The sequence below is a fragment of the Salmo salar genome, chromosome ssa17, assembly GCF_905237065.1.
Source record: "Salmo salar chromosome ssa17, Ssal_v3.1, whole genome shotgun sequence".
Taxonomy (NCBI): Eukaryota; Metazoa; Chordata; class Actinopteri; order Salmoniformes; family Salmonidae; genus Salmo; species Salmo salar.
The window spans coordinates 50,252,458-50,278,324 of NC_059458.1; the positions used below are offsets into that span (position 1 = coordinate 50,252,458).

General features: G+C 44.6%; 1 protein-coding gene across 4 annotated transcripts in view; it reads right to left on the bottom strand.

Annotated features, from left to right (window-relative positions):
* The window catches only part of celsr1a (cadherin EGF LAG seven-pass G-type receptor 1a), a 138,554-nt gene that overhangs the window by 90,085 nt on the left and 22,602 nt on the right, over positions 1 to 25,867 (bottom strand). The gene's annotated exons all lie outside the window — the stretch shown is intronic.

Consider the following 25,867-nt stretch of genomic DNA (forward strand, 5'->3'; position numbering starts at 1 on the left):
CCTTGTTCCTCGACACATGGTGTTACGGTAGAGCGTAGCAGTGTTAGCCCCCTTTGTTGCCAGACAGGTAAACTGGAGTCTGCTCTGCACGGTGCTCAGTTAGAATCTGCATGGTTACTATGTACAACACGGAGATGACGACATAGAGATCCATCGAGGTCAACACGTCTGGCACAAAGAGGTAACTACCGTCCTATGACACTTATGACATGTTTCAGCAGCACAATAACACAATAAACTATTTGGAAGTACTTCTAAATAGGTCGTATAGGAGCTATTTCCCCCCTTCTCGGAAGTATCTTTCGTTGTCATGAGGGGGTGTGGCAGGGTGAGTTCATTGGTTCCACAGCCACAGGCAGCCATTACTCTGTGTGTCTTCTCTCGCTCGTCACAACGCCCTCCTCCCTCCATTTTGTCAACAATTAATTTCCTTCTACGATAAAGCGGTCGTCGACAGTAACACCACACAGGTAGACACAGTCAACATGCTGCAACACGGATCCTAGAACTTTAATAACAGTGTGTATGTCTGTGCGTGCGCTTGCGTCTTTTAATGAGCACTGGAGGTATTTCATATCTCTCTCTCTGAGTGGAGTGTGGCGGGGCGAGAACCATAACTCATTGCCAGCAGAAGGAAATGCCTCTATCTCCGAGAAGAGAACAGTTGTGTGATGTGATGATGTGAAGTAGAGTGGGGGTCGTCACTCCAGGCGCGTTACTGAAGTCATACAATCATTTACTATTTCCCCCTTAACCCCCCCCCACTGTGTAGGGAGGGAGGGATGTTACCACATCAGCACAATACATACACACATCCATATACACATTAAATACATGAAAAGAAAAACACAAGTCAGTGGAATTCCTCTTGTCCCTAGACAGTCTCTTATCCCTCCCAGAGAAAAGGAGGAGAGGAGACTAGGGAGGACTGGAGAAGGCTGAAGGCCTCGCAACTGACTGTACGTAGGAGGTAAAGGTATCTCATCCCTCCATTCCTGCTCTCCCTGTCATCCCTCATTACCACCCACAATGCACTGCTGCTTAACAGCTCCCCTGAGGAGAGGACGGGGGGAGGAGGGGAGGAAGGGAGGAAGAGGGGGATGGTGGGTTCCTCTCTATTCCTTTACTTCCACAAGCACATTCTCTCTCTCTCTCATTTCTAAAGAATCTCCTGGTGAGACAGGGATTATTCACCTTCAGTCAAGCAGAAAGCTTCATTTCACTCTGAAAAAGACCACAATTACATACCATTCCACTGCAATAAAACAGCAGCCCTCGTAATATTCAGTTAACCACTCTATTCTTCGGTGAAAACACTTGCAAATGCATGTTTCAGAAGCCTTTAGTCTTTGTTGACTGGTGTTTCAGTCTAGAGCCTACATCTTCAACCATGAGTAGCCCTGCATTTCTCTATCGCCATTTCTCACGCGCATGCGCACGCACGCACACACACCCCCATCTCTCCCCACACATGTATGTAGTTTGGCTTACACACATTCCTCCATCCGTCTCATTAATGGGACTACGGACTTGTTAGTCTGGGGCCTGTGCCCCGAGCCTTTACACATTTCCATTTCACACTTGTACAGGTAACCCACTTATACATGCAGTGAAACAGGACAAATATCAGCATCCACTATTTGACCTTTGTGGATTTGCGCCTCAGAAGTGTTGTGGAGTGGAGCTAGAGAGAGTCTTTTCATCCAGCTCAGAGTGGAAGGATTGGGTAATAGAGAGCACCTGGCCTAGTCTGCCTGCCTCCTCTGTAGATTTCCCCTGATCTGCCAGTGTGGTGGGCTGGGCCGGTACAGCTTTGCTTCCTTGGACCAGAGGGGTAGTAAAACCGAGGGGAACCAGAACAGAACAAGGCACGGTGGAGGAGGAGATGTTGGCTGCCTTCCTGCTACTGAGGAATTGAAGGTTTACAGCCCTGGTCCTGGGCAGCAGAGAGAGAGAGCGGGCAGAGCTATTTTAATTAAGCCAAAAGTCAATTAAAATATCAATAACTCAACCAAGAGGAGCAGCAGGTGGGCCTGAGACTACTGCCCATTAACTCATCTGGCTCGGGATCAATGGCTCAATGACACAAGTCAACTCACAGGCTGATCACAGACTGGTAGCTTTGAAGTGGATGTAAAGGGTGCATGCTTCTGTATTTGCTTTCATTTGTCTTTTAATATTTGTTCTAGTTTGTACAAGAACATGTTACATTTGGGCAGAGAAGTAAAATATATTAGTTATGGCATTGGATTTATATTGGATAGGCATATATATGGATCGAAATCCCCATGTGAAGTTATGTCCGTAAAAATCTACTCTAGTCTGATAATTATTAGGTTTCAAATCCCCCTTGACAGTTTTAAACATCCGGGAAATGATCAATGATTTACAATGGAAAACCTTTCAAAGAGATGACAGTGTCTAGGGGCTAGCCTCGTAGCGGCAGGCAGCTAAAGACGTCTAGCATAGAGTAGGGGGGAAATAGTGGGGGTGTTTCACCAGAACTAATTAGGTACGAAAACTACAATTACGCCATCCTTTTAGAACAGCAGTCATTTGTTCACGTTTTATTTGGTTTCCTCAGAAATGTGACAGGAGACATGAAGAGAGGAATGAGAGGTATGTCTCTAGTCTCTATACATCCTACGGCTTTCAGATAGCTATGTGCTCTATTTGGTCGTAGTGTTGTTACTATCAAGGGCTTGATAAATCACTTTTTGAGAGCAGCAAACCTTAAGTGGACATCTCTGTCTTTCCTCAGCTGGCTAGAGTAGCCTGACATTACAGAGTAATAGGATATACCACATTACAGCAACAGATACAGTAACTGGTGTACATACTATTTTATATAGTCACGGTTTGTTTATCAATGATTTGCTACTGATGGCTCTTCCCATTAAATTAAACTCCTGAGTGATGTCCGGTCCCTAATCCAGACTGCCATTATGGAGTGGCTTGACTAAGACAGACACCAATACTTCTATACTTCTTTACTTTGCACGTTGTTAAGTTGTACACAGGGAATGTCTGTGGGGTCACAGCTTGCTTAGCGACAGTGCAGGGGGTAGACAGACGACAGAGGCCATCTCTAGCTGTGTGTTGGTAACAGCTGTGAAAATGCCTCCACTCCTCCTCATAATACGCCTGCATGGGCCCGGCTCTACTTTTACAAATTTACACAAGTCTCTGCGTCGCCCGGGCAACCCTTTCTTGGCTTTGTTGAAAAGAGCCAATCATCCGCGGGCGCGTAACTAAGCCTCCTGTTTATCAGTAACTAGGACGGACAATGCCTGTAACTTGACTCTGGTCCAACGAAGAGGGAGGGAGGGAGGGAGGGAGGGAGGGAGGGAGGGAAAAGGGGGAAAGAGAGCGAAAAAGAGCAGGAGAAAAGAGAGAGGAAGGCAAAGGACAGTGAGCAAGCCAAGAAAGCAAGGGAGCGTGAGTGGGAATGACAAGAGAAAGAGAAGGCAGGAGAAATAAAGAAAAAGGAGCAAGAGAGTGCTAGCTAGCTCAAGGATGATTTAATGACAGTGGAGCTGATACTCCAGACCAGTCTTATTGGGACATGCGCTGGCGGGTGGTTCCTAAACGGCACAGCCAAGACAGGGCTCTACCTGTAAGAAGGCGTTTGATCCTTTCAGACAACAGTCAACGTTAGCCTGGCTATGTGTTAGGGTTAAGTGGTTTGGTTACTAAATGAGATGGGTGTGATAGGGGAGTATTTGGTAATGCTATCTCCTAAAGAGATAGACTTGGAGGATGACAAACTGTTCGGTAGTCATATCTGGCAGACCAATACAGACTAGCAAAGGACTTCAACAGGCAGCGGGGTAAGGGTCGTTGGGGGTGGGTGTTTAAGGAGCAGGGGGCCTGGTGGTGCATGGCTGGCCGTGTGAGAGCGTGGTCACAGCTCACTGGTTCTCTCTCCCAGCTGTTGAATAGGGCCATTTGACTAATGCCCCCACCCCCCGTGATCTCCTCTGTAATGATCTAATAACCAGCCTCTGTTCTCTTCATCCTCAGCTGGCAATGTACCCCTGCTCACCCTAGCCTACCTCTATTCCCTATGCATGTACCGTATGCCCAGCTGGCTCTTCTGTCTGGCCCTATGGCAGGGGAGAGCCCTACTGTGTGTCTGTGTGAGAGGGAGAAGGACCCAGTGCTGCTTCCGGGCTCTTGTGATGCCGGCTGATATGCCCATTGCTTTTCAATATATTCCTAATCATTTTCCATTCAACATTGTCCTCCAAGAGTCCAGACTCCAGAGCAGCTGACTATCTCTGCCCCATCTAGTGACTGTGACACAGTGCTAGTGAGACAGAGCCAGCCCCCCTACTGTCCTCCAGTTACACAGATCAGCAGGGGGACACTACACTGTGATACACCCAGCACGAGGCTCTTTCACTGGGCCTTCAGTCTCTGGCCACAGCCACAATAGACCCCGGGCAGGAGCCCCACTCCACCCCAAAATGACCCTAAGAGGGGCTTCTGGTTGCTATAGAGATAACCCAGTGGGCACCAACAATCCTGCAGAGGCTTTTGGAATAAGTGAGAGAGAGGAGAGGAAGAAATTAAAGAGAGCAAGACAGAAAGAGAGACAGAGACAGAGAGAGAGAGAGAGCAATGCAGAGAGAGTGGAATCTAGCCCATAGCTCCACTATCTAGCCCACAGCTGTATAAATGTAGGCCTATGCCAGTGTAATGCATGCCCACTCAGTACTGTCATCACTACAATACTAGAGCATTTACACTACCAGTCCCAGCCGTGCTTTCCTGCTTCAGTACCATGAGATATGTTCATATGTTCATACCAACACAGATAGGACTCGCTAAACAAGCATATCCATGCTGTATTTACTCATATCAGATCACAGCAGGTACATAAGGTCCCAACCCTCTCACACACACCACACACACGTTGTTGACTTATGAAAGAAAGGTGTATATGTAACAGTTTCTAGGCTGTGTGGCAACAGGCCAGTTAAAGGAAGTGACGAAGTAGTTAAAGGAAGTTCATCCTCCGTTTAGTGTGATTCTCAGTTAAAAAGCTAAAGATTCAGCCAGGAACTCCCAACAGCTACAACACACCTTACTGAGCAAACATTCACTCAACAGGGCTGTGGAATTACTGCAGGAGGAACGCTTGGGTGATAGAGATGCCGCTGTAGCCTCGTCTCTCCTGCTACATAACTGAACTGTATGTACATTGCGAGAGGACAGACTCCCAGATGTGTTTGCTAAACAGTGACTAGTCAGAACTTCTGGCTCCACATGAGAGCTAGCTCCATCCAACTGCAGCTCAGTCTCAGCTCAGCACAGTGCACTCTGTTGCAGACTTGTTGACCTAATATCATTACACACTACTACAGTATCTATGACAGCAAACGCTCACTAGCTTATTAATACCATACTGTTTCATTGAGTGAAAATGAATAGGCTGGAAATATTGTGGTGATATGAGGGCTGGGATAGTGTGACACACAAGCAGTGTGAGCGTGCGCGTGTCCGGGTTTGTACGCGTGTCCGGGGTTCGTGCGCGTGTCTGTGTGTACTGCAGGCATGCAAATGTATGTGTGTTTATGTGCGCGTGCGTGAAATCCATCCTGCGCAAGCCTGTGTGTATGTGGTGATAGATGAGGATAAGGGGGTCAGTGAGTATGTGAGGCATCCCAGCATGGAAACTGTCATCACCCGGACGGATCTCATTCCTCACACCCCCCACTTGGGAGTGGGACCCAGGACCGAGCTCAGGACCCCTGCAGGGTCCAGCTCAATACCCAGAGATGGGCACAGCCAGAGGTGGACACAGCCTTGCTCTAGATGTTACATTTTAGCCATTTAGCAGGCGCTCTTATCCACAGCGACTTCACCTAGTCGGTTCGGGGATTTGAAACGTCAATCTTTCGGTTACTGGCCTAACACTCTTAACCGCTAGGCTACCTGCCTGCCCGTAGACCAGCCCATGACTCATGCCCTGCCTCATACCTTGAGCCAGAGTGGGGAACACTTTTTCCTGAGGGAAAAAGCTTAGACCCTAGACCCTTATGGAGACCAACTTAACTGTGGCCTAGCAAAACCACATCTATTCAGGACCCAGAAGCGAAAATGTGACATTTCATTACAGAGGGTAATTAGGCTCCATTCACTCGCATTGTCCTGCAGGCCATTACAATGTGTGTGAATAATAACACGGTCTAACAGTGTAGGCTAATGGCTGGGGCTACAGGAGTCAGTTAGCTGGGACTACTGGGGCTTTGACAAAACAACCCCTTCCCCTAGCTCCATTGTCCATGCATTTACATTTGGTCTATATTATCAGAGGGTCAGTTTCAAAGTCCCACTATTTCATTGCAAGAAGAGAGGATTGTGATTGCCGGGGTATAGGCCTAGTTCATTAAGATAATTATTACAGTTAAGAGACGAGGGCCCTCCTTTCCTGTCTGTGGAATCTCAGGGCCACACAGTGAATCGTTAACACAGTTGTGTTGGCATGGGAAAACATTAGCCCTGACAGAGACAGCTAGACAACAGAGAGATAACACACACAGGCAACAGAGAGATAACGCACACAGACAACAGAGAGATAACACACACAGACAACAGGACAGGATCAACGTTCCTATCAAAGACTGAGTGATGGGAACTGCTCTGAAAAATGTGGATTCTAATAGTTAAACACAATGACGATAGACAAGTAGTGTGCGTGCGTGCGCACATTATAGCAGCTGATGTCCATGCTGATAAGACTCTCCTGCCACTGTCCAGTAGGCCAGGCTCTGGGTCAAAGGTAAAATCCCCATCAGTAGTAGGGTCATCCTGGAATCTGTGACCTCACTAAGTCAGTACAGAGACAAGCTCAGCAGACAGGGATCATACATCCACGCGAAATCAATAGATCAACAAGTGCATTAACACGGATACACACTGTCTCATCTCACCATGACAGAAACGTTTGTCTTTGAAAATGGACAGGCTTTCAAGGGTAACAGTGACAACAGTGACAATAGACTAGAGTCCATTCAATGGATCTCAGTGGACGTTTGGCTGCTGGGAACACTACTGGATGACAATCTATGAGTGGTGTGAGTGTCTATGGTGAGACAGTGAGAGGCTGTATCAGTGGGGTAGGCTAGATGTCTGCCTGTTATCAGTGAATCACTCTGTGAGTGAGTACAGTTGGCCAGCGGCCTGCATGGTTGCACTGAGGGTTGAGGGCAGTCCTCTGGCTGGCATTCTGCCGTTAGCTAGCCTGGTCCTGCCAACTAACCCTGATAAACGCGCTCCCTTCCTCCGTGACTCTCCCTCCCCATCTCTCTAGTACCTATCCTCCCTCTAACAAGAGAGGCAGATATACCAAAGCTTTCGTCTGTATTTCTCATACTCCACTGACACGCACCCCAAAATACACACACACACACACACACACACACACACACACACACACACACACACACACACACACACACACACACACACACACACACACACACACACACACACACACACACACACACACACACAAAACACTGCATGTCCAAACCCTTGAAACTAGTTGATCTTGAGGGGAATTGGATAAAAGGTTGGGTCAGTAGTGTTCCAGGGAGAGGAGAGAATAGCAGCAGGCATATAATTTACCACTAGTGATAATGGGGGAAAACATCTCTACAGTTAAATATCGCAATATTACTTGACAATATTATATCTATACTTCACCTACAAGTATAAAAAAAGATTGTTTTTCCTAGATAGCGTTATCTTGCACTATTTCACTGTACCTGCGCCAAAACACCGGTATTTTTCATCCTCTTTTTAAATAGGGAGCCAACATGCTTTCAGCACTTATTTCCATGTCCTCTCATCTCTCTGCAGCAGACATATAGTGAGCAATAGATTTGGAACATCAAATAGCAATAAAATCGCAGTATCGAATCGTAATACATATAGAATGGTGAGAATCACAATACATATCGTATTGGGACCTAAGCATCAGGATAATTTAGTATCGTGAGGTCCCTGGCAATTCCCAGCCTGACTTACCACATGGGTCTGAAACCAACAGAGGATCCCATTGTAGGTCTAATCCCAAAATGGAGCAGGTTCCACCCACCCACGCGCACTACTTTACACTAAATTGAATTGAAGATGTTAGGGAGGCGAGTGGAATGTTTTAACTATGCAGTGTTAAGGTGGGAAGAATCTTTGGGTGAACTGAAACTTGACATTAACAACACACAGGAGGAAGGGGTCATGAACTGAATACCTCCATCGTGTTGTGTAAGGTAACACGGAGGTAGCCTGACACCTTTACAATAGAGAAGACAAATTCAATCCAACTGTGTTCTCCTGTCCGCTCCTCTCTCACTTTCAGACATTAGCCCGGAGGGGTTTAATAAAACATAAGACTTCAATCCATTCAGGGCCTTTGATATGCTTAGGGAAGGGATAAAGCTGGTGTAGGTAGGAGCTATAGGTGTGACGTGTGTGTGTTCTGCTAGGTAACATTGTTCTGTTCTGACATTAGGAAGGGCTGTCAGACATCAGATGGTTGTAAAATAACACCCTGATGATTGTGTGTTAAGGGGAGGGGGGATATGTTGTCTTGTGGGGGGCTACAAACATGAGTGACAGGGATATTATTTATTCTATGGGCCATGGACCAGTTCATTCCATAGCAAAAAGGTACGGAGCATTTGGAAGAGTTTTATAAACGGTATAATCCCATTATTATCACCATTACAGATGTGAGTGACTGGTTTTAGGGATTAATTTCTCTCTCTGAGCGAAGGCCATGTACCAACAAGTTTATTTAAACACTCCTCTAACCATTACCTTAAAGGACTAGAATTAGCTAGACAGACAGGCGTTCTCCAAGGGTCCTCTTAATACCCATCATGCTACCATTCAGACACATCACGCACGCAATTCCATCACAGAAATATTGTATATGGAGGATTGTGTACTGATAATTACAGTGCTATAGAGTTACAGCTAGGGCTGGGCATTCCATCCTCAGTGACGTTGAATAGGATCAACAGGCAGGCAAACAGGAAAGTATTTGAAAGTCTAAACTTGGAGAGGAGAGAGAACTTGGAGAGGGTACACACAAGCGCGCAGGAACGAACACACGCACAAGTGTAAGAAACACCTCAGAATGAGGAGGTGTGTCCAAACGTTTGACTGGTACTGTACAGTATATAAGGTTTTGACACACCTACTACAGTACCAGTCAACAGTTTTAGAACACCTACTCATTTAAGGGTTTTTCTTTATTTTTACTATTTTCTACATTGTAGAATAATAGTGAAGACATCAAACTATGAAATAACACACATGGAATCATGTAGTAACCAAAAAAAGTGTTAAACAAATCAAAATATTTTATATTTGATATTCTTCAAATAGCCACCCTGCCTTGATGACAGCTTTGCACACTCTTGGCATTCTCTCAACCAGCTTCACCTGGAATGATTCCACAGTCTTGAAGGAGTTCCCACATATGCTGAGCACTTGTTGGCTGCTTTTCCTTCACTCTGCGGTCCGACTCATCCCAAACCATCTCAATTTGGTTGAGGTCGGAGGATTGTGGAGGCCAGGTCTTCTGATGCAGCACTCCATCGCTCTCCTTCTTTGTAAAATACCCCTTACACAGCCTGGAGGTGTGTTGGGTCATTGTCCTGTTAAAAAACAAATGATAGTCCCACTAAGCCCAAACCAGATGGGATGGCGTATCGCTGCAGATTGCTGTGGTAGCCATGCTGGTTAAGTGTGCCTTGAATTCTAAATAAATCACAGACAGTGTCACCAGCAAAGCACCCCCACACCATCACACCTCTTCCTCCATGCTTCACGGTGGGAACCACACATGCGGAGATCATCGGTTCACCTACTCTGCGTCTCACAAAAATCTCTAATTTGGACTCCAGACCAAAGGACACATTTCCACCGGTCTAATATCCATTGCTCGTGTTTCTTGGCCCAAGCAAGTCTCTTCTTCTTATCGGTGTCCTTTAGCAATAGTTTCGTTGCAGCAATTTGACCATGAAGGCCCGATTCACATAGTCTCCTCTGAACAGTTGATGTTGAGATGCAATCTGAGGTGCAGTTAACGCTACTGAACTTATACCCTGCAGCAGAGGTAACTCTGGGTCTTCCTTTCCTGTGGCAGTCCTCGTGAGAGTCAGTTTCATCATAGCGCTTGATGGTTTTTGTGACTGCACTTGAAGAAACTTTCAAAGTTCTTGAAATGTTCTGGATTGACTGACCTTCATGTCTTAAAGTAATGATGGACTGTCGTTTCTCTTTGCGTATTTAAACTGTTCTTGACATAATATGTGTCACGTTCTGACCAGAAAAGGGGTTATTTGTTATTATAGTTTGGTCAGAACGTGGCAGGGGGTGTTTGTTTTATGTGGTTCGAGGTTTGTTGGGTTATGTACTTATGTAAGAGGGGTGTTTGTTTTATGTGTTCTGGGGTTGTTTGGGCTATGTTCTTGTTAGTTTATTTCTATGTTAGTTCTAGTCTTTCTATGTCTATGTTTAGTTAATGGGGTTGACCTTCAATTGGAAGCAGCTGCTCCTTGTTGCTTCTAATTGAAGGTCTTATTTAAGAGGGGTGTTTTTTCTATGGGATTTGTGGGTAGTTGTCTCCTGTTTTGTGTCTGTACACCTGACAGGACTGTTTAGTGTCGTTTATTGTTTTTGTATACATGATTGGTTTGTTTTCCTTCTTCAACATTAAAAAGAAGATGAGTATACACGTTCCCGCTGCGTTTTGGTCGAATCATTACGACACCTGTTACAATATGTACTTGGTCTTTTACCAAATAGGGTTATCTTCTGTGTACTCCCCCTACCTTGTCACAACAACTGATTGTCTCAAATGCATTGACAAGGAAAGAAATTCTACAAATGAGCCTAATGAAACTGGTTGAGAGAATGCCAAGGGTTTAACACTTGATTTGTTTAACACTTTTTTGGTTACTACATGTGTGTTATTTCATAGTTTTAATGTCTTCACTATTATTCTACAATGTAGAAAATAGTCAAAATAAAGAAAAACCCTTGAATGTGTAGGTGTTTTAAAACTTTTGACCGGTAGTCTATATGTTACTGCTCGACTTCTGACTGGTACTGTATATCTACAGAAATAAGGCAGCACGTGCTTCTGTTGCCTGTTTGAGCGTCTGTTTACAGTTTTTTACAATCTCTTACACACTAAAAGTGGTACTTGAGGCACACCCAGTGAAACCATTAACTCATGTACCTAATCTTCAGACCAAGTCTGCAAAACTGCAAGCACATTATCCTCTTAACACTCAGTTTGCAATTGTAAAACACACTTTTTGCAAAACACTAAACACAGTTCTCTACATTAGACACGTCATTCAAAACTAACAGGTCTTGTGTTTCGTTTGGAAAACTGCCATTCCAAATGCCACACTCATTTACCGATTACCTACACCCAGTGCTCACGTGTGAACACACTTATAGCTAATTTCTTCACTTAGAAATCAGAGCTTGAGCACTATAAATAGGCTTCGGGTTGGCTTTCTTGGTTTGGACAACAATGGAGGCCAATTTTGGAGAGAGAGTAAGAGGGGGACGAGGACAAGGACAAGGAGGAGGCCTGTGGTGACATTGACGAGGGGGCATGCCATGGCTGGATACACCACTCCAGACGCTACTTCCCCCGCTGTTTAGCCAGAGAGAACATCGCTTGTGATGTTGATGAGGTGATGTGGCCAGACCTAAATAAGAGACAGGACGCACCCTATTTGTTTTTATCTTTATAGTAACAAGCCAGTAACAGTCTGTTACTGTTCATCCTGAAATCTGGATGAAAATACAATGTTTTGAGAAAGAAATACATTTTTTCCCCCCTTGCATTTCACTTTATATAAACTGAATATGCATACACACTGTATATATTTGTGCACATACACGTACGTGTGAGTGCTATGACAAACTGCCGTGGACTCCAGTGCACACTGAACATGCAAAAGACACACAATAGTAGTGTTATATATTTGTCACATCCGTGTGTCGTTGGCATGTATAAGAGCTAATAATTTGATGGTTTGTGTGTAGTGTTTTGATGCAAAAACACCATTTTGAGAAAAGTTAAAATAGTTTTGAATTAAGTGTTTGGTTTGGCAAGAGATGTGTGACGTTTTGGGGTTTGTGTGTAGAGTCTAGATAAAAGGAGCCATAGTTTCAGAAATCATGTGTAAGCAATTGTCAAAAACGGTAATAGCCTACTGATTCCACGAGCACCAACAACGGCAAAATGTTGGATAAAGCAATTTCACAGATACGGCTGTTTTTAATGTTTGCTATAATGTAATAAAGGCTATACTTTTTTTTTCATTAGAACAGACTGGTGTTAGCTCTAATTTATTTAGTGTTGTTTACACTGTTCCATCATTATAATAATAAGTAATGTCATTATCATTAGTAGGCTTTGTATAGTATCCTTTAACCACCATTGAGCTGTAGGCCTAAGAACGCATCCTGTTTAGTGTGAATACCGTAACTTACTTAGGCCTATATTTCAATATATAGGCTACTGTATCAATCAATCATTCATTCGTTCATTCCACCACACAGCATACGAGACATTCATGCTTTGAAATGCAATCAAGCATTTTAGATTTAAAATTAAATAAAAAAGGGAGCTTTGAATAATTAGCCTAAACAATAAATAAACCGCAATTCACGAACGCATGGAACTGTTTTCAGTCTGCTGTAATAAATGCTTTATATATTATTTATTTTTATTTGTTAGAACAGACTCTCTGGCACACTTATTTATTTAGTGTTGTTTATACTGTTCCAAATGGTCAGAATCACGCAGCGCTTGCTCCTATACCCTCCAATTTCTTTATCTCCAGTAGTTTCCACAACGAAGTCAAATGTCTTCCACAGATCTGACTTTCCCTCCACTTTCCCTCCTGAGCAACCAGTAAACATTCAGCGTTTCAAAAATTTTTTTCACGTCCTCCGCATCTATTTTGCTGTCACGTGTTATGGTCTTCGGAGTTTATTATAACCAATTTATTGATGTGATTATGATAAGCTATAGGTCAGGCCCTATTGGTCACATGCATGTGATGCTTGCACGTTTCACGTGCAAGGTTTTTGTTATTTTTTACCTTTATTTAACTAGGCAAGTCAGTTAAGAACAAATTCTTATTTTCAATGACGGCCTACCTGGGAACAGTGGGTTAACTGCCTTGTTCAGGAGCAGAACGACAGATTTGTCCCTGGTCAGCTCGGGGATTCGATCCAGCAACCTTTCGGTTACTGGCCCAACGCTCTAACCACTAGGCTACCACCCCAAAAGGAATAGGTTGTAGGAATAGGGAATGTTTTTACTAAACCAATAAGGGATTTTGGTAACAGAACTTTTCTGAAGAAACTAAATGGCTGAAATGATGTTGCAGGTTCAGCACGAACAGCGCAAAAAACTCGCTGTGCTGTGGTGCCTTTTCGCTGCAGTAGAGAGGAGAGCGATACAACATGAGCCAGTCACACAGGCACTCGCTGTCATTTGTTTTTACACAGTGTGACCATCGGGCTCTTTCTTGAGTCATTTGTGTGTCTTAATTATTTAATCAAACAGTGTGCTTAATCAAAGCATAAGACAAGCTAAGTGCATATGTAGTTGGTTTTATTCAAAAAGAGTGTGTCTGCCTATGTATGAAAAAATAAGTTGAAACATTTCAAAAACCAATCGATTGGTCGAAAGAACAGGACGACTCTCGGTCGACCAAGATTTTTTTAGTCTGGGACGGCCCTAACGCAAACAGACAAATGAATGCACGCATGCAGCACACACATGCACATACACACACACATACACATACACACAACCCATCCGGACCCCGTCACTCATTGCCCTTGTCACGCCCTGATCTGTTTCACCTGTCCCTGTAATTGTCTCCACCCCCTCCAGGTGTCGCTTATTTTCCCCAGTGTATTTATCCCTGTGTTTCATTTTCACATTTACATTTTAGTCATTTAGCAGACGCTCTTATCCAGAGCGACTTACAGTAGTGAATGCATACATTTCATACATTTTTTTTTTTCTGTGCTGGCCCCCCGTGGGAAACGAACCCACAACCCTGGTGTTGCAAACACCATGCTCTACCAACTGAGCTACAGGGAAGGCCAATAGTAGAGAGAAGGCTTGATTTCAGCTTTTATTTCTTTCATCACATTCCCGGTGGGTCAGAAGTTTACATACACTAATTTTTACATTTTAGTCATTTAGCAGACACACTTATCCAGAGCGACTTACAGTAGTGAATACATTTCATCGACTTTTTTTTTTTTTTCATGCTGGTCCCCCGTGGGAATAGAACCCACAACCCTGACATTGCAAACCCCATGCTCTACCAACTGAGCCACACGGGACCACTGTCTCTCTGTGACAGTTTGTCTTGTATGTTTAGTCAAGTCAACCAGTGTGTTTTTCCCTGTACTCCTTTTCTATTCTCTTTTGCTAGTCTTCCTGGTTTTGACCACTGTCTGACTCTGGACTACTTTCCCACCTGCCTGATCATCCTGCCTGCCCTGACCTTGAGTCTGCCTGCCCTTCGGTACCTATTGGGACTCTGAACTGGTTTTGACCTTTTGCCTGTACACGACCATTCTCTTGCCTACCCCTTTTGGATTAATAAACATTGTAAGACTCCAACCATCTGCCTCCTGTGTCTGCATCCGGGTCTCGCATTGTGCCCTGCTAAGACGGAGCACAACAGCTTCAAGTTCCATCCCCCTCTCTTAACATTCCAGTAGTTGGTCACTGTAGAGCTGACACATGTAATGTCACAGTGTTGTGCCGTTGGCTGAACAAGATGCTTTTCCAGCCCCTCGGTGTGAAGGACAAAGACCTCTATTGTTCAGTAAGAGAGTGGGGAGAGGAGACAGAGTGGCAGATGTGTCGAATTACACTCAAATATGTCCCCTCCAGTCCGGCTAGGGCTGAGTGTCCTGCAGCATGTTGGCCCTGTCAGAGGGATGTGACTGTATGCATGTGTGTGTGTGTGCATGTGCGTGTTTTGTCTGTGTATGCTAGCGCATGTGTGTCCGTTGTGTCTGAGAGGGGAAGTGCTCAGGTGATAGAGAGAGCAGGAGGTTCCAGACCTCCACCTTAACCCTCCTCAACCCAGGTGAGAGAGGGGAAGGGACACCTGTCAGAGAGCTATGTATCAATAGAACAAGCACACTCGCCCTCCTTACCCCACTGTCTACCTCCCTCTACCACTGTGCCCAGAGCAGAAGTGTTGGCTAGCAAACAACCTCACTATAATCCTGTGTAAACGTTGACAGAACTGCTGGAGAGAGAAAGACAGCGAGAGAGAGAGCTTAGAGCAGGGGAGAAGAGGAGACCAGCCTACCAGGATTATATCATTTCTCATCTGAAACACACCCTTACCTATAGAAATCACTCCCATGCTGACAAGGATTTCCTGTATTAGACAAAAGACCTTAATGATAATGTACAAGAGGGGTTATGGCAGTAAGAGGGGATGGTACAGTGCCTTCAGAAAGTATTCATACCCCTTGACTTATTCCACATTTTGTTGTGTTACAGCCTGAATTCGAAATGGATTAAATATCTATTTTTCTCCCCCATCTACAGTCGTGGCCAAAAGTTTTGAGAATGACACAGATATTAATGTTCACAAAGTCTGCTGCCTCAGTTTGTATGATGGCAATTTGCATAAACTCCAGAATGTTATGAAGAGTGATCAGATGAATTGCAATTAATTGCGAAATCACTCTTTGCCATGCAAATGAACTGAATCCCCCAAAAACATTTCCACTGCATTTCAGCCCTGCCACAAAAGGACCAGCTGACATCGTGTCAGTGATTCTATCATTAACACAGGTGTGAGTGTTGGCGAGGACAAGGCTGGAGATCACTCTGTCATGCTGATTGAGTTCGAATAACAGACTGGAAGCTTCAAAAGGAGGGTGGTGCTTGGAATCATAGTTCTTCCTCTGTCAACCATGGTTACCTGCAAGGAAACACGTGCGGTCATCATTGCTTTGCACAAAAAGGGCTTCACAGGCAAGGATATTGCTGGCAGTAAGATTGCACCTAAATCAACCATTTATCGGATCATCAAGAACTTCAAGGAGAGTAGTTCAATTGTTGTGAAGAAGGCTTCAAGGCGCCCAAGAAAGTCCAGCAAGTGCCAGGACCGTCTCCTAAAGTTGATTTGGCTGCGGGATCGGGGCACCACCAGTACAGAGCTTGCTCAGGAATGGCAGCAGGCAGGTGTGAGTGCATCTGCATGCACAGTGAGGCGAAGACGTTTGGAAGATGGCCTGGTGTCAAGAAGGGCAGCAAAGAAGCCACTTCTCTCCAGGAAAAACATCAGGGACAGACTGATATTCTGCAAAAGGTACAGGGATTGGACTGCTGAGGACTGGGGTAAAGTCATTTTCTCTGATGAATCCCCTTTCCGATTGTTTGGGGCATCCGGAAAAAAGCTTGTCCGGAGAAGACAAGGTGAGCGCTACCATCAGTCCTGTGTCATGCCAACAGTAAAGCATCCTGAGACCATTCATGTGTGGGGTTGCTTCTCAGCCAAGGGAGTGGGCTCACTCACAATTTTACCTAAGAACACAGCCAGGAATAAAGAATGGTACCAACACATCCTCTGAGAGCAACTTCTCCTAACCATCCAGGAACAGTTTGGTGACGAACAATGCCTTTTCCAGCATGATGGAGCACCTTTCCATAAGGCAAAAGTGATAACTAAGTGGCTCGGGGAACAAAACATCGATATTTTGGGTCCATGGCCAGGAAACTCCCCAGACCTTAATCCCATTGAGAACTTGTGGTCAATCCTCAAGAGGCGGGTGGACAAACAAAAACCCACAAATTCTGACAAACTCCAAGCATTGATTATGCAAGAATGGGCTGCCATCAGTCAGATGTGGCCCAGAAGTTAATTGACAGCATGCCAGAGCAGATTGCAGAGGTCTTGAAAAGGAAGGGTCAACACTGCAAATATTGACTCTTTGCATCAACTTCATGTAATTGTCAATAAAAGCCTTTGACACTTATGAAATGCTTGTAATTATACTTCAGTATTCAATAGTAACATCTGTCAAAAATATTTAAAGACACTGAAGCAGCAAACTTTGTGGAAATTAATATTTGTGTCATTCTCAAAACTTTTGGCCATGACTGTACACACAATACCCCATAATAAAAAAGTGAAAACATATTTTAGAAATGTTTGCCAATTTATTGAAAATGAAATACAGAAATATCTCATTTACATAAGTATTCACACCCCTGAGTCAATACAATACCTTTGGCAACGATTACAGCTGTAAGTCTTTCTGGGTGAGTCTCTAAGCGCTTTGCACACGTGGCTTGTACAATATTTGCAAATTATTTTATTTTTAAATTCTTCAAGCTCTGTCAAGTTGGTTGTTGATCATTGCTAGACAGCTATTTTCAAGTCTTGCAATAGATTAACTAGGCCACTTAGGAACATTCAATGTCGTCTTGGTAAACAAGTCCAGTGTATATTTGGCCTTGTGTTTTAGGTTATTGTCCTGCTGAAAGGTGAATTTGTATCCCAGTGTGTTAGAATGCAGACTGAACCAGGTTTTCCTCTAGGATTTTGCCTGTGCTTAGCTCTATTGCGTCTCTTTTTATCCTAGTCCTTTGCCGATGACAAGCATACCCATAGCATGACGCAGCCACCACTATGGTTGAAAATATGAAGAGTGGTACTCAGTGATTGTCACGGTTGTCGTTGGGTAGAGAGGACCAAGGCGCAGCGGGTTGCATGTTCATCATTATATTTTATTAAATAAATGTGAACACAGAAAAACAAGAAAACAAAGAACGACAGACCGACAGTTTCACAGGCTAATACTCACAGCAGTGCGAAATACAACTACCCACAATTAACAACCCCAAACACATACCTATATATATGACTCTCAATCAGAGGAAAATAGAAACACCTGCCTCCAATTGTGAGTCCACACCCAAACCTAAACATAGAAAAACTAAACTAGACAGAACGTAGAAAATACAACCTAGAACATACACAACACCCAGAACAAACAAATCACACACCCTAAACACAACCAACCACCCCAAACCAACCAAAACAAATACCCTCTGCCACGTCCTGACCAAACTACAATACAAATAATACCTAAACTGGTCAGGACGTGACAGTGATGTGTTGGTGTAATCCCTGAGCAGTTTTCTTATTCTCTGGCAACTGAGTTAGAATGGACGGCTGTATCTTTGTAGTGACCTGGTTAATTGATACACCATCCAAAGTGTAATTAATAACTTCACCATGCTCAATAGACACACCCTCAATAGACACACCCATAATATAGACACACACTACGTGTTTTAATAAAATCAGCTATATCCATTGAGCTTGTCTGATGCTTTACGCTTACAGTTTGATGAAATAAGCCAAATGCCTCAAGAGGGCACCAGAGATCTAGACTTTTTTTAAACTTAACCTGACCCAACTATTCTCCTCCCACTCATGCTGGCTTTCGCAGATTCTGCCATTGCTCTCCAGAAGTTTCCGGTAATAGGCTACACGAGGAGTCTACAACTTTTCTCATGTGGAATGACCATTTCTACCGATCCTCGTGCCAGTTATGGTTTCCATATGCACATTTCATGAAAGTTTCATTTAAATTATAATAACGTCTTCATATCTCAAAATCATTGTCATGTGGTTAATCAAAATTCTATCCAAATCTAAATGAAAATGAGACAAACCTAAAAAGTAACTTCTATTGCCATTGTCAACTATGCAAAAATAGTCTACATAAAGCCAACAAATTAAAACATTGCAGCCTGCAGGTAGAAAATATCCTGATAAAAATAAATATCCTATGAATCCCATTGTCAACACATGACCTGTATGCAACGAACTTGAAACATTGTATCAACTATTAACTTGGGTCCGGTGAAGCTTGTGCTAGCAAACTTGCAACATGGAATAAAATATTCTGGCCCTCAGTTTCCCGCGCCAGTGAGCTTGGGACAGACACAGCTCTAGGCTATTTGCACAAGGGATAAGAAGCAGTGCTGACTTGGGTTGGAGCTCACCGGAGCTGAGTACCAGCATCTCAGATTTACTACTGCTTGAACTCCTGTTCCTCTTGTAGAATATTAGCTCAAAAGTATTGTGGAGCTCCTGCACCTAAATATAAACAGTACCAGCACTAAAAATGATTACCAGAACCTATTTCAGTCCAAGTCAAGCACTGATAAGACGTTATCAGGTAGGCCTCTTTTATGACGTTTCCACTGGATCAGAGCAGGACATTTTTCCCTTTCGAAAGGGAAAGAGGTGGAAAGATTTTTCAAACACATTGAGGAACTATTGTCATTCTCAATGGATGTAAAAACAGACTTTGTTTGCTTGCTGTTTGAGGTGAAGAAAACATTCCTTTGAGAAGCTCCACAGGTCATTAATGGTGGTGCGTTAAGCCAATCAGAAATACTATCAGATCCCCAAATGGGCACATTTATAAGCCTACATTTGTGTGCATGCTAGATAGCCTATAGGCCTACTTCTATGCGTGCGTGTCCTTATTCAACATTGACAGGAGCGCTACAAACAAAAGACAATGACTAAATTGACAAAACTCGTAAATGGAATAAAATAAACCAAAACGTGTTTCTCTCAAGTGTAACATAGGTTGTGCACTCTGCAAACAATGTGTCCACTCCGACAATGATAACGGGAAGATTGGAATAATAATATTGAATGCATTATTGAATGCATTAAGAGAAATTACCGTAACCAAAGTAACAAACATTGTAGATTAGAAATTATAGAATGCCCACCCCACATCACACCCTGACCTAACCAAAATAGAGGAAATAAAACGTCTCTCTCAGGTCAGGGCGTGACATATATATATTTATGTTACTGCTCGACTAAAACAATCTCGGTCGACCAACAGCCCAAGACCAAACAATCAATCGAAAAGTCGACTAATTGGGGTCAGCCCTAGTGGGGTACAGAGATGAAGAAAATTATGTTAACACTATCATTGCACACATAGTGAGTCCATGCAACTTATTATGTGACTTGTTAAGCACATTTTTACTCTTGAACTTATTTAGACTTGCCATAACAAAAGGGTTGAATACTTATTGACTCAAGACATTTCAGCTCTTCATTTTTTATTCATTTGTAAACAATTCAAAAAAAATTATTATACTTTGGCATTATGGGGTGTTGTGTGTAGGCCTGTGACACAAAATCTCTATTTAACCCATTTTAAATTCAGGCTGTAGCACAACAAAATGTGGAAAAAGTCAAGGGGTGTGAATACTTTCTGAAGTGGGCAGAATAAATCTCTTTGTGCAGTGGTCCAGTTTCTAAGACAAGAGGTAATACCTAACCCATATGGAATATCAATCTCTTCAAATCCACTCAGAAATTATTTGAAATCAAACATACCTCTGGACTTACTTCCAATCAAAACCCGCTACAGAACATGAATGCTTTTGTCACTTCTAGGTTAGACTACTGCAATGCTCTACTTTCCGGCTACCCCGGTAAAGCACTAAATAAACTACAGTTAGTGGTAAACACGGCTGCTAGAATCTTGATTAGAACCCAAAAATGTTATCATATTACTCCAGTGCTAGCCTCTCTACACTGGCTTCATGTTAAGGCAAGGGCTGAATTCAAGGTTTTACTGCTAACCTACAAAGCATTACATGGGCTTGCTCCTACCTATCTTTACGATTGGGTCCTGCCGTACATACCTACACGCACGCTATGGTCACAAGATGCAGGCCTCCTTATTGTCCCTAGAATTTCTAACCAAAAAGCTGGAGGCAGGGCTTTCTCCTATAGAGCTCAATTTTTATAGAATGGTCTGTCTATCCATGTGAGAGACGCAGACTCGGTCTCAACCTTTAACCTGTTATGGCTAGGGGGCAGTATTTTCACGGCCGGATAAAAAACGTACCCGATTTAATCTGATTATTACTCCTGCCCAGAAACTAGAATATGCATATAATTATTAGCTTTGGATAGAAAACACTCCAAAGTTTCTAAAACTGTTTGAATGGTGTCTGTGAGTATAACAGAACTCATTTGGCAGGCCAAAACCTGAGAAGATTCCATGCAGGAAGTGCCCTGTCTGACAATTTCTTGCCCTTCTTGATTATCTCTATCCATTACAGGGGATCTCTGCTGTTACGTGACACTTCCTATGGCTCCCATGGGCTCTCAGAAGGCGGCAAAAAGCTGAATCGTGGCTTTGCAGGCTCTGGCTGAAAAAAAGTAGCGCGTTTGGATAGTGGCTGATTACAGTACTGTGAGACTCAGGCTCGTGCCCGAGTCGACCCCATGCTTTATTTTCTTTCGTCTTTTTACCTAAACGCAGATTCCCGGTCGGAATATTATCGCTTTTTTACGAGAAAAATGGCATAAAAATTGATTTTAAACAGCGGTTGACATGCTTCGAAGTACGGTAATGGAATATTTAGAAATCTTTTGTCACGAAATGCGCCATGCTCGTGACCCTTATTTACACTTCGGATAGTGTCTTGAACGCACGAACAAAACGCCGTTATTTGGATATAACAATGGATTATTTTGAACCAAACCAACATTTGTTATTGAAGTAGCAGTCCTGGGAGTGCATTCTGACGAAGAACACCAAAGGTAATCAAACTTTTCTAATAGTAAATCGGAGTTTGGTCAGGGCTAAACTTGGTGGGTGTCTAAATAAATCGTGATGGCTGGGCTATCTACTCAGAATATTGTAAAATGTGCTTTCACCGAAAAGCTATTTTAAAATCGGACACCTCGATTGCACAAAGGAGTTCTGTATCTATAATTCTTTAAATAATTGTTATGTTTTTTGTGAACGTTTATCGTGAGTAATTTAGTAAATTCACCGGAGGTTTGCGGGGGGCATGCTAGTTCTGAACGTCACATGCTAATGTAAAAAGCTGGTTTTTGATATAAATATGAACTTGATTGAACAAAACATGCATGTATTGTATAACATAATGTCCTAGGTGTGTCATCTGATGAAGATCATCAAAGGTTAGTGCTGCATTTAGCTGTGGTTTTGTTTTTTGTGACATTATATGCTAGCTTGAAAAATGGGTGTCTGATTATTTCTGGCTGGGTACTCTGCTGACATAATCTAATGTTTTGCTTTCGCTGTAAAGCCTTTTTGAAATCGGACAGTGTGGTTAGATGAAGGAGAGTCTTGTCTTTAAAATGCTGGAAAATAGTAATATGTTTGAAAAATTGAAGTTTTTATATTTTTGAGGAATTTGTAATTCGCGCCACGCCTATCATTGGATATTGGAGCAGGTGTTCCGCTAGCGGAACGTCTAGATGTAAGAGGTTAAGTCTTTATTGAAGACTCACCTCTTCAGTAGGTCATATGATTGAGTTTAGTCTGGCCCAGGAGTGTGAAGGTGAAAGGAAAGGCACTGGAGCAATGAACCGCCCTTGCCGTCTCTGCCTGGCCGGTTCCCCTCTCTCCACTGGGATTCTCTGCCTCTAACCCTATTACAGGGCCTGAGTCACTGGCTTACTGGAGCTCTTCCATGCCGTCCCTAGGAGGGGTGCGTCACTTGAGTGGGTTGAGTAACTAACGTGATCTTCCTGTCCAGGTTGGCGCCCCCCCTTGGGTTGTGCCATGGGGGAGATCTTCGTGGGCTATACTCGGCCTTGTCTCAGGATGTTAAGTTGGTGGTTGAAGATATCCCTCTAGTGGTGTGGGGGCTGTGCTTCTGCAAAGTGGGTGGGGTTATATCCTGCCTGTTTGGCCCTGTCCGGGGGTATCGTCGGATGGGGCCACAGTTAATCCCGACCCCTCCTGTCTCAGCCTCCAATATTTATGCTGCAGTAGTTTATGTGTCGGGGGCTAGGGTCAGTCTGTTATATCTGGAGTATTTCTCCTGTCTTATACGGTGTCCTGTGTGAATTTAAGTATGCTCTCTCTAATTCTCTCTCTCTTTTTCTCTCTTTTTTCTTTCTCTCTCTTGGAGGACCTGAGCCCTAGGACCATGCCTCAGGACTACCTGGCCTGATGACTCCTTGCTGTCCCAAGTCCACCTGGTCGTGCTGCTGCTCCAGTTTCAACTGTTCTGCCTGCGGCTATGGAACCCTGACCTGTTCACCGGACGTGCTACCTGTCCCAGACCTGCTTTTTCAACTCTCTATAGACAGCAGGAGCGGTAGATATACTCTGAATGATCGGCTATGAAAAGCCAACTGACAATTACTCCTGAGGTGCTGACCTGTTACACCCTCAACAACCACTGTGATTATTATTATTTGACCCTGCTGGTCATCTATGAACATTTGAACATCTTGGCCATGTTCTGTTATAATCTCCACCCGGCACAGCCAGAAGAGGACTGGCCACCCCTCATAGCCTGGTTCCTCTCTTCCTAGGTTCTGGCCTTTCTAGGGAGTTTTTCCTAGCCACCGTGCTTCTATACCTGTATTGCTTGCTGTTTGGGGTTTTAGGCTGGGTTTCTGTACAGCACTTTGTGACATCAGCTGATGTAAGAAGGGCTTTATAAATACATTTGATTGAATAGATTTAATTTAATTGATTACAAATTAAAACGCTCCACACCGCGTGGCCGCTGCCACTCTAACCTGGTGGTCCCAGCGCGCACGACCCACGTGGAGTTCCAGGTCTCCGGCAGCCTCTGGAACTGCCGGTCTGCGGCCAACAAGGCTGAGTTCATCTCAGCCTATGCTACCCTCCAGTCCCTAGACTTCCTGGCGCTGACGGAAACATGGATCACCACAGATAACACTGCTACTCCTACTGCTCTCTCCTCGTCTGACTACGTGTTCTCGCATACCCCTAGAGCATCGAGCCAGCGGGGTGGTGGCACTGGAATCCTCATCTCTCCCAAGTGGACATTCTCTCTTTCTCCCCTGACCCATCTGTCTATCTCCTCATTTGAATTCCATGCTGTCACAGTTACCAGCCCTTTCAAGCTTAACATCCTTATCATTTATCGCCCTCCAGGTTCCCTTGGAGAGTTCATCAATGAGCTTGACGCCTTGATAAGTTCCTTTCCTGAGGATGGCTCACCTCTCACAGTTCTGGGTGACTTTAACCTCCCCACGTCTACCTTCGACTCATTCCTCTCTGCCTCCTTCTTTCCACTCCTCTCCTCTTTCGACCTCACCCTCTCACCTTCCCCCCTACTCACAAGGCAGGCAATACGCTTGACCTCATCTTTACTAGATGCTGTTCTTCCACTAATCTCATTGCAACTCCCCTCCAAGTCTCCGACCACTACCTTGTATCCTTTTCCCTCTCGCTCTCATCCAACACTTCTCACTCTCCCCTACTCGGATGGTATTGCGCCGTCCCAACCTTCGCTCTCTCTCTCCTGCTACTCTCTCCTCTTCCATCCTATCATCTCTTCCCTCTGCTCAAACCTTCTCCAACCTATCTCCTGATTCTGCCTCCTCAACCCTCCTCTCCTCCCTCTCTGCATCCTTTGATCTCCTCTGTCCCCTATCCTCCAGGCCGGCTCGGTCCTCCCCTCCTGCTCCGTGGCTCGACGACTCACTGCGAGCTCACAGAACAGGGCTCCGGGCAGCCGAGCGGAAATGGAGGAAAACTCGCCTCCCCTGCGGACCTGGCATCCTTTCACTCCCTCCTCTCTACATTTTCCTCTTCTGTCTCCGCTGCTAAAGCCACTTTCTACCACTCTAAACTCCAAGCATCTGCCTCTAACCCTAGGAAGCTCTTTGCTACCTTCTCCTCCCTCCTGAATCCTCCTCCCCCTCCCCCCTCCTCCCTCTCTGCGGATGACTTCGTCAACCATTTTGAAAAGAAGGTTGACGACATCCGATCCTCGTTTGCTAAGTCAAACGACACTGCTGGTCCTGCTCACACTGCCCTACCCTGTGCTTTGACCTCTTTCTCCCCTCTCTCTCCAGATGAAATCTCGCGTCTTGTGACGGCCGGCCGCCCAACAACCTGCCCACTTGACCCTATCCCCTCCTCTCTTCTCCAGACCATTTCCGGAGACCTTCTCCCCTACCTCACCTCGCTCATCAACGCATCCTTGACCGCTGGCTACGTCCCTTCCGTCTTCAAGAGAGCGAGAGTTGCACCCCTTCTGAAAAAACCTACACTCGACCCCTCCGATGTCAACAACTACAGGCCAGTATCCCTTCTTTCCTTTCTCTCCAAAACTCTTGAACGCGCCGTGCTTGGCCAGCTCTCTTGCTATCTCTCTCAGAATGACCTTCTTGATCCTAATCAGTCAGGTTTCAAGACTGGGCATTCAACTGAGACTGCTCTTCTCTGTGTCACGGAGGCTCTCCGCACTGCTAAAGCTAACTCTCTCTCCTCTGCTCTCATCCTTCTAGACCTATCTGCTGCCTTTGATACCGTGAACCATCAGATCCTCCTCTCCACCCTCTCCGAGCTGGGCATCTCTGGCACCGCGCACGCTTGGATTGCGTCCTACCTGACAGGTCGCTCCTACCAGGTGGCGTGGCGAGAATCTGTCTCCGCACCACGTGCTCTCACCACTGGTGTCCCCCAGGGCTCTGTTCTTGGCCCACTCCTATTCTCGCTATACACCAAGTCACTTGGCTCTGTCATATCCTCACATGGTCTCTCATATCATTGCTATGCAGATGACACACAATTAATCTTCTCCTTTCCCCCTTCTGACAACCAGGTGGCGAATCGCATCTCTGCATGTCTGGCAGACATATCAGTGTGGATGACGGATCACTACCTCAAGCTGAACCTCGGCAAGACGGAGCTGCTCTTCCTCCCGGGGAAGGACTGCCCGTTCCATGATCTCGCCATC